This window comes from Sphaeramia orbicularis, chromosome 10, assembly GCF_902148855.1.
Source record: "Sphaeramia orbicularis chromosome 10, fSphaOr1.1, whole genome shotgun sequence".
In the NCBI taxonomy this organism is placed as follows: domain Eukaryota; kingdom Metazoa; phylum Chordata; class Actinopteri; order Kurtiformes; family Apogonidae; genus Sphaeramia; species Sphaeramia orbicularis.
Window position 1 is genome coordinate 17,797,466 of NC_043966.1, and position 13,202 is coordinate 17,810,667.

Below are 13,202 nucleotides of genomic sequence, written 5' to 3' on the forward strand. Positions count from 1 at the left end.
ATAAAAAAAATTGGTGGCGAACGTCATACACAGCTTTAAAAGAAATAAGTTGTTTTAACATCTCCATCACATGACAGGCTCCAAACAGAGTTGTTCAAACACCTGCCTTGAAAACATGAACAAAGTCAGAATCCACTGAAGCATCGACCCCATTAAAAAAAATTACGGTAGATGCATCAGCGCAACTGCAACACTTTGCAGGTTTTACACATGGCCTGCAAATAATAATCAGTTTTGATCATTGATTTAATCTGTTGATTATATTCTGAATTGATGGACTACTTGCTATGTTGCCTTGTGTTTCCCAGAGCCTAAGATGTTGCCTTCAAATGTCATAAATTCAGTTTATAGATATAAATATGCATAGATATCCAAATCAGTTTAAGAAGCTGGAATCAGATTTACACATTTCTTGTAATTTTCTCAAACCCATGAATAGTTGAGGAAAATAGTTGACTATTCATGTAATAGTTAATGACTAATCAGGAGCTCTATTTGCTGATTTCAGCCTCCATGTAACTGCACCCAGTCAGGGTGAAGCTATGAAGACAAGTTCATTTGAGGTGTTCATGTAACAAAAGGAGAGTTTGATCAAATGTCCTATGATCCCTATCAGAAGAGAATCACACTGAAAACAATAAGCTGCATGTTTTTGGGACTAACTCCATTGCTTATATGAACAGAACAGATGGAAGAATGTGTGTGTGTGTTTGATGTGAAATTGGGAGGACAGATGAGTGCATGTGTTTATGTATGCGAGTGCTGAATCTCCTCCTCCTCACCTGTAGGCAGGAGCAGTACTGTATTGAGACTGACAGGTACACAGCGCTCTCATCATCTCTGACTGTGTAATGTGATGTAAATGCAAAATGTCTCCAGGGCCCAGTAGGAGAGAGAGATGTTAAGAGAGGGGAAGGAGTTTATACAGGGAGAAGAAGTTAAAAAGTGTCGGAGAGGAAATGGGAAATATGTGAGGAAGGGTATCAGGCAAGGAGGAGACAGATTTATCCTGTTAGTCTGGATCTCTGTCCTTTCTCCTGCCCATAAGCCGATTTGAATTCATTCCTCGCTGCCTACAGCCACTCCTGGATGTGTAAAGGCGACATGTCATCACTGCGTTTCATTCAATTCATTTCCATTACCGTTTTAATCATAGATATAGTATGGCGTAGGTGGGATGGAAGTGACCTACTTCTGTAATCAGAGGCACCTGATGATGCTTGTTGCTATGGATACTGTTCACTTAATGCAGGTCGCGTTTCTGTGTGGCATTTCTTCAAGTTGGCTGGACTGTGAACATTAAGCTACAACAGAATTCAAGGTTTGCCAGTATTAATTTTTGTGCATGTACATTTAGTGACGTGATGAGCTGGCCTGGACTTTAAACACAGAACAGACATGTCATATTAGACTCAGAGGCACATTGAGCAGTCATTAAAAGTATATATTTCTGTGCTTTCAACCCTTTTAAAATATCCAGTTTTTTACTTGCTGTAAAATCTCAAAATATCATTCCAGTCTTATTCAATATCTTTAAATTCAGTCATTTTAATATGCAAGATACAGGCACAGAAAAAAATATTAGACCATCAAAAGTCATCAAAAACAATGGTTATGCAATCAAGTACTAACTCCTGTGTGTATCATGTGACTAAAATAGAAAAGAAAACATGGAATGCCTAAAAGCGCTGTTTTTGTCAGTACAATACCATAGATATTGATGTAAAAAAAATTAAGTGATTTTGGTTATTATCAAGAAAATGTGGAAAATGTCTAAATATCAACTCTGAAATTCAACTCTTATGAGCTATTTTTGCTGTTATCATTATATTTGTCCAAACAAATGTACCTTTAGTTGTACCAGGCATTAAAACGAACAAGAAATTGAAGAGAACAAAGGTGGTCTAATAACTTTTTCTCCGACTGTATGTATTTAGAGCTAAAACTTTAAAAACACTTCCAGTAGAACCCTCCCAGGTCAAATAGTGAGCAAAAAACTCACATAGGCATCAGAGGAAAAAGACAAAACAAACAAAAATATGCAAAAACCTCCATGTTTTCTATCATTCCAGATATTTTCCAACTGTTTCTTAGATTAAAGATTAATCTCGTAGAGTTGTTGTGTGAACAGTGTCAATAGAAAAAGTCATACAGTTAATAAAATGATTCTCATTGATTAATTCAAAATAGCGTTCAGACACGTGTTGTATGTAGTGACCAAATAAACATCAGTGTCTTCTATAAGTTTGTGAAAGACCTAAGTGCACAGGTTTGGTTTGGGAGAAAGAAATGAGATATTTTTCAATAAAAATGGTAGAATTAGTTGTTTTTGTGTTTAGGTAAATGATCTGTGTGGGATTTAAAAAAAAAAATATCCGCATTGAAAGTATTACCTCCTACACCATATGAATCATAAATCTGAAAATAAAAACAATCCACTGAAATAATTTCAGCAATAGAAACATTATAATGCTTTTTATCTAAAAAAAAAAAAAAAAAATGCAGCTTTCCGATTTATTTGAATGTGTTTACAGGCCAGCTTTGACTAATACAGTGTCTGCGTCATTCCGTCTCTAATCAGTTGCTTAAATAGAGAAGAAGAGTAAAATTAAATCACAAACCCCAACATACAGACCCCCCCCCCCCCCCCCCCCCCCCAAAAAAAAAAAAAAAGCATCAGATTTTTAAAAATGTATTTATTTTTACCAACTTTTGGAGCAAAAATGACACATTTCTAAGGAAGAAGCTACATTTCTGTCATTGCGTTCTGTGTCTGACCCAGTGTCATTTTGACAAAGGCTACCTCTGCATTTCCTGAAAAAGGACTTCTTGTTACATTAGCATATAATTGAGTCCTTTTGTACTGGATTGTGCTGTATCAGCTGCTGTGGAGAGGGAGGTTGGGATTCAGAGCTGCTCAGCTGGAGCTTAGCTGTTCCCATCTGTCTGAATGTCAGGACGGAACAGAGCAGTGGGAGTGGAGGGGCACGAAGCACTACAGCACTCCAACCAAAATACCAAATGTCCTCAAGGCTATTGAAGTGTAGAAACATGAAAAAAAGAAAACTTGGCATCATAAGTTGGACTTTTACCTGTTGAAGATGATGCCTGAGTGACTTGAGGAAAAAAGAACCTTAAGGAATCAATTTCTATTTTCTTCAATATATATATATATATTTTTTTTTTTTTTTAAATGGCAAAAAAAGTGCTTGAAAATAAACTGAAAGCCCTTTGGCTTAATAGATATATTAGTTCAGATACATGTTGTAATACTGGTGCAAACTGAATCACAAATGAATAGTTCAGTTGTGTCAAACTCATTTTACTTCAGCCCAATTCGACCTCAGTAAAATACTAGCATTATAATTTATAAAACACCAAATTTTTCTCTCATTTCTTTTGTTTAGTACAGAAAAAATCCAATTACATTATGAAAATGTTTACATTTACAAATGATCCTCAGACAAAATATGTGAATTACCTGAAGATCCCCGAACAACCTAAAATTTCTTTTGAGAAATACAGGGGTTGGACAAAATAATGGAAACACCTTAAAAAATCAACAAAATATAATTTAATATGGTGTAGGTCCGCCTTTTGCGGCAATTACAGCCTCAATTCTCCGAGGTATTGATTCATACAACTTGTGAATTGTTTCCCAAGGAATTTTAAGCCATTCTTCAGTTAGAATACCCTCCAACTCTTTTAGAGACGATGGCGGTGGAAATCGACGTCTTACTTGAATCTCTAAAACTGACCATAAATGCTCAATAATGTTGAGGTCTGGGGACTGTGCCGGCCATACGAGATGCTCAACTTCAGTAGAATGTTCCTCATGCCATTCTTTAACATTTCTAGCTGTATGGATTGGGGCATTATCATCTTGAGGTGAAGGTGTTTCCATTATTTTGTCCAACCCCTGTAGGTATAATTTTAACAACATTAAGCCTCATTTTCATTTACACATGTGCATTACAACTTACAGATCACAGTGGATCTACAAAGACACTAAACACATAGTAACAGACATCTGGACCTGAAAAGTAGAGCATTTAACTAGTCAAGACTCAATGACACCCTTGACTGCCAAGTTTTGCTCTTTGTAAATTGAACCCTCTGGAGGGCCAGGTTTGGCCTGCGGACCTTATGTTTAACACCCCAGCATAATTTTTAGTCAAATAATTTTCCAACCATCCAAGCCCTTCCCAAACCTAAGCAAAACCCTGAAAACATTCCACATTTTAGCATTCATTCATCTTTTCAGTACATTTTCTGCCATCAAACTACACTGTGACATATTGTTTTTGCCAATGACACCAAACTCTGGGCCAAAAATATTGATGACATGGAATTAAAAGTTCACCTTGGACAAGTGAGAACCACATATCAGTGATATACAACATGTACAGATGTTCCTTTGATATAAAAGAGGATTAAATAAACGCTATCGTCAGCTCTCATGGGATGAAATTTGACCTTAATGTAGCACAGATACATAAATGTGTGCCTTCACTCTAAGGAAGCTGTTGTTTTTGGACGATTGACCACTAGAGGGGGGAAGAGTATGGGTCTGCTTGTGTTTAATAGAGAGCCTGTGTGTTTCACTGTGTAAATGGAAAGTGTGTGTGTGTGTGTGTGTGTGTATGTGTGTGTGTGTGTGTGTGTGTGTCCTCATCTTTGTCAGTATTAGTGTTTGCCTGTGAGCAGCGCCAAAAACAATCCTGTAATATTGTTCTGTTACTGTATTAACCTGCTGTTCAAGCAACATATGAAGTTGAACGTGTAACTGCTGATGATCTGGTTTTACAGCCTGTGCAGCATTTCTGTGTATAACTTATTATTTTGTAACTATGTACAGTCACTGTCTTCGTTATTATAACTTATTTGTGGTCCCCGAGGCTGCGTGACCTCACATGAACCTCGGGGTCTTTGACGTTTTGCCAAAGTTTCTGATGTTGAACTCACTCGTACACGTGTTCACACAGTAGGTGGAGTTTGTAAAGTGTCAAAGCTGTCGGGCAGCTGTGAACTGACTGTGTGGCCTCAGTAAAGCTCAAATCAAACATCATCTGTGTCCTTTTGTCTTTTGTATCTAGAGCAGGGGTCTCAAACTCATTTTTTTTCAGGGGCCACATTCAGCCTGATTTGATCTCCAGTGGGCCAGACCAATAAAATAATAACATACTCCAACTCCAAATTTTTGTCTTTGTTTTAGTGTAAAGAAAAAAAAACCCATTAAATTATGAAAATACTTACTTTTATAAACTATCCAAACAAAAAAGAAGTAAATAACCTGAAAAAACTGAAATTTCTTTAGAAAAATAAGTGTAATTGCAACAATATTCTGCCTCAACTTATCATTTCTCCATGTGCATTATGGATCGGATGCACAAAGACACTAAACACTGAGTAACAGGCAGAAAATAGTCAAAATTTTGCTTAATTTTCTTTAGACATTTCAGGTTGTTCATATTTGTTCAGATTATTCACATTTTATTGTTACAGGATAGTTTGTAAATGTAAATATTTTCATAATTTAATGTTATTTTTGCACTAAAACAAAGACATTTTTTGCTTAATTCAAGATTTTTTGCTAAATTCAAGATTTTTTGCTAAATTCAAGATTTTTTTTGTCTTAATTCAAGATTTTTTTTGTCTTAATTCAAGATTTTTATTTTTATTTTTTTGCTTAATTCAACATTTTTCCTTAATTCAAGCTAAATTTATTTATTTTTTTGCTTAATTCAATTCAAGACTGGAATTTTAGCACTTTGCAAAAACATCCCACGGGCCAGATTACAACCTTTGGTGGGCCGCATTTGGCCCCCGGGCCACATGTTTGAGACCCCTGATCTAGAGAATCTTTGAATTCTCTCTTGAGGATTGTATTTGTCATGATTTTGTAGGATGTTAAATTGTAATGTTAATACAAAGTCATTTACAGCAACTTTGTCATCATATTATCTTATATAGTCAATATATTAACCCTTTCATGTATACTGGTCACTACAGTGGACAGCTATTCTACAGCTGTTTTCTTATATACTCATGGATTTCTTTTTTTTTTTTTTTTTTTAAATACATATCTTTATTAAAGTTTTAACACATTCCATATCTTTTCTGACATGAATTGGTAACATTGTGTAGATCTCCTCTGAGTATAAAGCCCCCATAATCACAAGCCCCCCCCCCCCCCCCCCCCCATAGTTTTGACACAGTTTATCAGTAAATACATGTTTCTTTGTTTCAAAAAATTTGACGCATGGTGTCCAAGTGGACATTTTTGTAACTTCATGAAAAAACGGTTCATAAGAACATTTTATTTATTATTATTATTATTAGTAGTAGTAGTAGTAGTAGTAGTACGTTTTTTTATTTTTATTTTTTAACTTTATTTTTTAATATATTTTTATTTATTTATTTATTTATTTTATTTATTAATCTTTTTTTCATTATAAAATTTTCAATCACATTGTTTTTTCATGCCTAAAGAGGAATAAAAACACTCAAGAAAAAAATCTTGATTAAGGTTCTCATAATTTGTGCATGAAAGGGTTAAGAGTTTATTAGTAGAGAAATAATAAACATGTTTTTGTCTTTTCTTCTCTCTTATTATCCTCCCCCCCAAAAGGGAGGCAAGGGGTTTTGTTTTTGGTTCAGTTTGTTTATTTGTTAACACTGTGGCAGCAAAACTATTGGTTGAATTCATACCAAACTGGGTTTATAGATTGCCAGTGACCCAGAATAGATGTCATTACATGTTGGAAAGTTAGGTCAAAGTTTATAATTTTTATGAATTTTTAAAATCTTGTTTCTTCTCCCATTTACTCATAATGGCCGGAATTTCATATGTCTATAAAAACATCAATTTTGTTTCAATTTAATTCAAATTTGGCACATGTATAGCGGCAATTGATGCGCTGACGTCAGCACATGCATACACATGATGACATCAGCTGGACCGATGCCAATATGAGCAACAATACATGCGAGGGGCGGGGTTTGTTGTGCCTGGCACCACTTATTATTACACTGGGTTACAAAAAAATGTTTTTTGTAAGTTGTCTAGGTTTTTTCAACAGAATTAGGACAATTTTGCACCGCTAAATCCAAAAATGACATCTGTTTTTCTCGATCAGGTCAGGTTTTTTTGCTAATTTGATTTTGAAAAATTTGATCTACTCACAAAATTTGATGACATTTTTGTGTCTTTATCAGTTGATTTTTTATATAGTTCTCATTCAAAATAGGTTTTAAGAGAAAAAAAATCATTTTCTAACAGGATGTATTTATTATTTATTATGTATTCACCGCAGATGTAGCAGAATACGTCAGGCTTATTTTTGCAAGATCTTCTAGTCGAAGCCATTTCATTCACCTGTAATATTAAAAAAAACAATCATAAATTGGCAAAAGTAAAATCTTCAGAACTTGTTTATTGCAAGAAATATAAAAGAATTTTGTATCATATGATGTGAAACTGCCCATAAATGTAAGCAAAAATGTTAAAAAGCCAATATGTAGCATAGTTCAGAAAGTTGACCTGATTGAGCAAAATTAATGTGATTTTTGGATTCAGCACACCAAAATTATCCTAAATCAGCTCAAAAAACCTAAACAATAAATTTGTTGTTGACCAGTGTTATTATTGTTAGCAGTAGTAGTATTTTCCTTCCCTCCTCTTTGTTCCCAATTATTCTTCCATTTATTTAATTTATTTTTAATGCTGATGCTACATAAATTTCATGTTCTTACTGCCGTCATCATAACTCATTTATCTGTATTACTGCTGGTGAGATAATCACTTGAAATGTTACTACACAGCGTATCATTGAAGATAATGAACTGTGTGTTTTACTCCATAGGTTGTTAATTACTTAGATTATCATTAGAAGGATGAGTGGTACAGATAGTGAGAATCCAACTCTATCATTGTATTAGGAATATTATTATGATTATAATGATTATGATTAGTATTATTACTCATTTCCATGAGTGGCTGTTGGAATTCCATCTTCCTGTTGACCTTGCCTCGTATCTCTGGTCAATGATGGAGATAGGAACTAGCATAGCAAAAAAAAATTCAGATTTTTTTTTCTTTTTTTTTTTTTTTTTTTTACATCTGTGGAAGTTTACAAGTTACAGCTAATGAGTCAATAATGGCTTTGTCCAGAATGAAAGAAAATCAAACATTGAAAGTTTATGCAAACAATTCATGCAGGTGTCCTGACGTTTTTTAATTACCTTGGAAGTCTAATTCAGATAGTACTGCACTGGAGAAAATAGTAGGTTACAGACAGGAGAATGTTACTGTCATAATCATAAATGCAGTTAAAGAAAGACAAGCCATTATAATCTGTAAAAGTATGTTTGCACTTCGATTGAAATTGAGTTTATTAATCTCCCTGAGGAAATTCACTGGATCTTCAGCTCAAACCGGATTAATGAGTGACAACATCTGACAGCTCATAAACTCACTGCTTTGCCAGATCAAATAAAACCTGGATGGAAGTCAAACATCTGTTGTTTCCTGAACCTTCACTAGTGCTATCAAACAAACTATAGAGCACAGGTGTCAAACATATGGCCCCGGGGCCAAATCTGGCCCGCCAAAGGTTCCATTCCGGCCCGTGAGATGAAAGTGCAAAAATGAACCTGAACAGTCCAGGTTGTCCAAATCATTTTGGTTCTACAGTAAAAATAATAACACAATAACCCATAAATAATGACAACGACAAATTTTCTTGTGAAAAATTATGTTGAAAAAATTTAAGTGAAAAAAATAACATTACACTGTGAAAATATTTACATTTACAAAACTAGTCTTTCACAATAAAATGCAAATAAACGCATGAATAAAAACGGATGAACAACCCAAAATGTGCAAGTTGAACAATATTCTGCCTGTTACTAAATATTTTGTGCATTTATGGATCTGCTGTGACCTGTAGTGGTGTTAGTAATAAGAGATATAATATTGTAGAAATTGTTCAAATTTTAGTTCCAAACTCTAAAATTTTAACAATATTCTGCCTGTTACCAAATGTTTATGTAACACTGTGTATAATGTACATGTAATAAATAAGAAGTCAAGGCTTAATACTGATAAAATTGCACTAACTTTTTTTTTTTTTTACTTTCTTTTTTTTTTATTATTTTATTTTGCACTAACTTTTCAAATGAAATTTCTTTTTTTTTTCAGGTTATTCACATCTTTTTTTGTAAAATGTAAATATTTTCATAATTTAATCCTTTCATGCACGAATTATGAGAACCTCAGTCAAGATTTTTTTCTTGAGTGTTTTTATTCCTCTACAGGCATGAAAAAAAAAACAAACAATGTGATTGAATTTTTTTTAATGAACCTATTTTTCATGGAATTACAAAAATGTCCACTCAGTTGGACATCATGTATTTAATTTTAGAAGCAAAGAAACATGTATTTACTGATGTACTATGAGGTAAAAACATTTTTAATGCTGCTAATTTGATGTTTTCTCACATTTTAACAATACCTGCATATAGACAATATGCAAAAAACACAACAAAACAAAACTGTTAATTACAGTTTAATAACAATTAGCATTTTTTTTACAGTCAAACATGTTACTGTAGATCAGATTTATTTAGAACAGCAAATTTACAGTAATGGTGTGAATTACAGAGTATGGGACGATACATACAGGGTGGGGAAGCAAAATTTACAATGAACATTTAGTTGTTTTTTCTCAGCAGGCACTACGTCAATTGTTTTGAAACCAAACATATATTGATGTCATAATCATACCTAACACTATTATCCATACCTTTTCAGAAACTTTTGCCCATATGAGTAATCAGGAAAGCAAACGTCAAAGAGTGTGTGATTTGCTGAATGCACTCGTCACACCAAAGGAGATTTCAGAAATAGTTGGAGTGTCCATAAAGACTGTTTATAATGGAAAGAAGAGAATGACTATAAGCAAAACTATTACGAGAAAGTCTGGAAGATACTATTAACCCTTTCACGCACAAATTATGAGAACCTTAATCAAAAAATTTTTTTCTTGAGTGCTTTTATTCCTCTTTAGGCATGAAAAAAACAATGTGATAGAAAATTTTCTTCTGAAAAAAAAATAAAATTAAAAAAAATTAAAAAAAAAAAAAAAAACATTAAAAAAAAGTAATAATGACAAAAAAAATTCTTATGAACCTATTTTTCATGAAGGTGCAAAAATATCCATTCATCTGGACACCACACGTTTAATTTTTGACGCACAGAAACATGTATTTATGGATAAATTGTGTGAAAACTGAGGGGAGGGCTTGTGATTCTGGGGGTTTATCCTCAGGAGAGATCTACATAATGTTACCAATTCATGTCAGAAAAGATATGTAGTGTCTTAAAACTTTAATGAAGATATGTGTAAAAAAACAAACAAACAAACAAACAAACAAAAAAACAACGAAAAGAACAACAAAATCCATGAATATACAAGAGAACAGCTGTAGAATAGCTGTCCACTGTAGTGACCACTGTGCATGAAAGGGTTAAAGAAGAATGGGAGAAGTTGTCACCCGAACATTTGAGGAACACTTGCACAAGTTTCAGGAAGCGTGTGAAGGCAGTTATTGAGAAAGAAGGAGGACACATAGAATAAAAACATTTTCTATTATGTCCATTTTCTTGTGGCAAATAAATTCTCATGACTTTCAATAAACTAATTGGTCATACACTGTCTTTCAATCCCTGCCTCAAAATATTGTAAATTTTGCTTCCCCACCCTGTAAGCGTCCACTGTGTTGGCTGATATGGAACTAAAACAACAAAATCCATAAGTATATAAGAGAACCCCTATGAACAGCTGTCCACTGTAGTGACCACTATGCATGAAAGGGTTAGCTGGGGTTTTTTGTACTAAAACAAAAAGGGAAAACTTGGATTTGTCATTATTTATAGATTATTAAGTCATTATTTTACTGGTCTGGCCCGCTTGAGATCAAACTGGGCTAAATATGGCAAAATGAGTTTGACAGCCCTGCTTTAGAGGATCTGAGCGGCTCCACTGGGCTGCTCCCAGACTACACTGACTCTTCCAGGTTCTTCCAGCCTGAACACGGCGCTGCACAGACAGTAAATCTCCTCACAGGTTTCAGAATGTGCAGTGTCAATATGCCTGCTGGCAGATCCTCCACACACCAGCTGTCACATCATCTTCAGTCACTGTAAAACACTTTCCCATAATGCTCCTTCTTTTTCTGTTCTTATTATCTTATCTTGCCCAGTCATTTTGCAGTTTGTGTGGGTGAGTGAGATGTGTTTTTTTTTTTTGTTTGTTTTGTTTTTTACCACTTACAGGTGTTTCTTTGACACATTTATATGCTGTGCGGTGTTCTGCTGTGTGTCTCAGGTGAGCACAGCGTTGTCTTTACTGTTCTGTTCACCTGCTGTGCGATTGTAAAACATCTCAGCGGTAAATCCTGCCACAAAGTCCTGTTCCCTACATATGGTGGATTCTTCTGGTAAGCCTAAACACACAGTTTAGCCCATCAGACACCGTGTTATTTTAGAATTCTGACATGAAATGACAGAAATTCTCCTCACTGCAGGTATCCCAATGGTTTGTAAATCTGTTATTGGTAGTTTGAGATGCGTTTAGTACTTAGTTTTTCCACAGGCTTGAACCAATACAACAGGCAGACAAGCAGCACACTGTAAAGTCCAGTTAAGAAAATAATCTGCTGCCCACCACCCATAGGTTTCTTGTTTTATAGATCATTTAATTGACCCCCTGGGATGTTTGTACTGAGAGAATTTGAGTGTGTCTATGTATAATAACAAAAACAATAATAATAATAATAATAATAATAATAATAATAATAATAATAATAATAATAATAATAACAACAACAACACTGGGTTACAAAAAAATGTTTTTTGCAAGTTGTCTAGGTTTTTTCAACAGAATTAGGACCATTCTGCACCGCTAAATCCAAAAATGACATCTGTTTTTCTCAATCAGGTCAGGTTTTTTTTGCTAATTTGATTTTGAAAAATTTGATCTTCTCACAAAATTAATTACATTTTTGTGACTTTATCAGTTGATTTTTTTATATAGTTCTCACCCAAAATGGGTTTTAAGAGAAAAAAAATCATTTTCTAAAGGACTCCTGTTAGGTACAATGGTGTATTCACTGCAGATGTAGCAGAATACATCAGGCTTATTTTTGCAAGATCTTCTAGTCGAAGCCATTTCATTCACCTGTAATATTAAAAAAAAACATTAATCATAAATTGGCAAAAGTAAAATCTTCAGAACTCATTTATTGCAAGAAATATGAAAGAATTTTTTATCATATGATGTGAAAATGCCCATAAATGTAAGGAAAAATGTTAAAAAGCCAATATGTAGCATAGTTCAGAAAGTTGACCTGATTGATGAGATTGAGATTTTTGGATTCAGCACACCAAAATTATCCTAAATCAGCTCAAAAAATTTAAACAATAAATTTGTTGTTGACCAGTGTAATAATAATAATAATAATAATAATAAGAAGAAGAAGAAGAAGAAGAAGAAGAAGAAGCAGAAGAAGAAGAAGAATGATGATAATATAATTAATTGTTGGCAGCCATTTTATTGGCTTATTATTTATTTTATTTTATCATTCATATGTGGTTATGTGTGAATGTTTTGTGTGTGTGTGTGTGTGTGTGTGTGTGTGTGTGTGTGTGTGTGTGTGTGTTATTGTATTATTCTGTATAGATGTAAAGTTGTTCGTGTTGGTGTTTGTTCAGTGTTGTTATACTGAAAAACCTTAAATAAAATGTATTTAACCCTTTCATGCATGAATTATGAGAACCTTAATCAAGATTTTGTTTTTTCCTGAGTGTTTTTATTCCTCTGTAGGCATGAAAAAAAACAAAACAAAAAAAAAAAACAATGTTATTGAGTTTGTTTTATGAACCTATTTTTCATGGAGTTACAAAATCATGTGTTTAATTGTAGAAGCAAAGAATTATGTATTTACTGATATACTGTGTGAAAACTATGAGATTAAAAACATTTTTAATGCTGCTAATCTGATGTTTTCTCACATTTTAACAATACCTGTAAGGAGATAATATACAAAAAAAAAAAAAAAACTTTTTGTCAAAAAAAAAAATGTTAATTACAATTTGACAACAATTAGTTGTTGTTGTTTTTTTTTACAGTCAAACATGT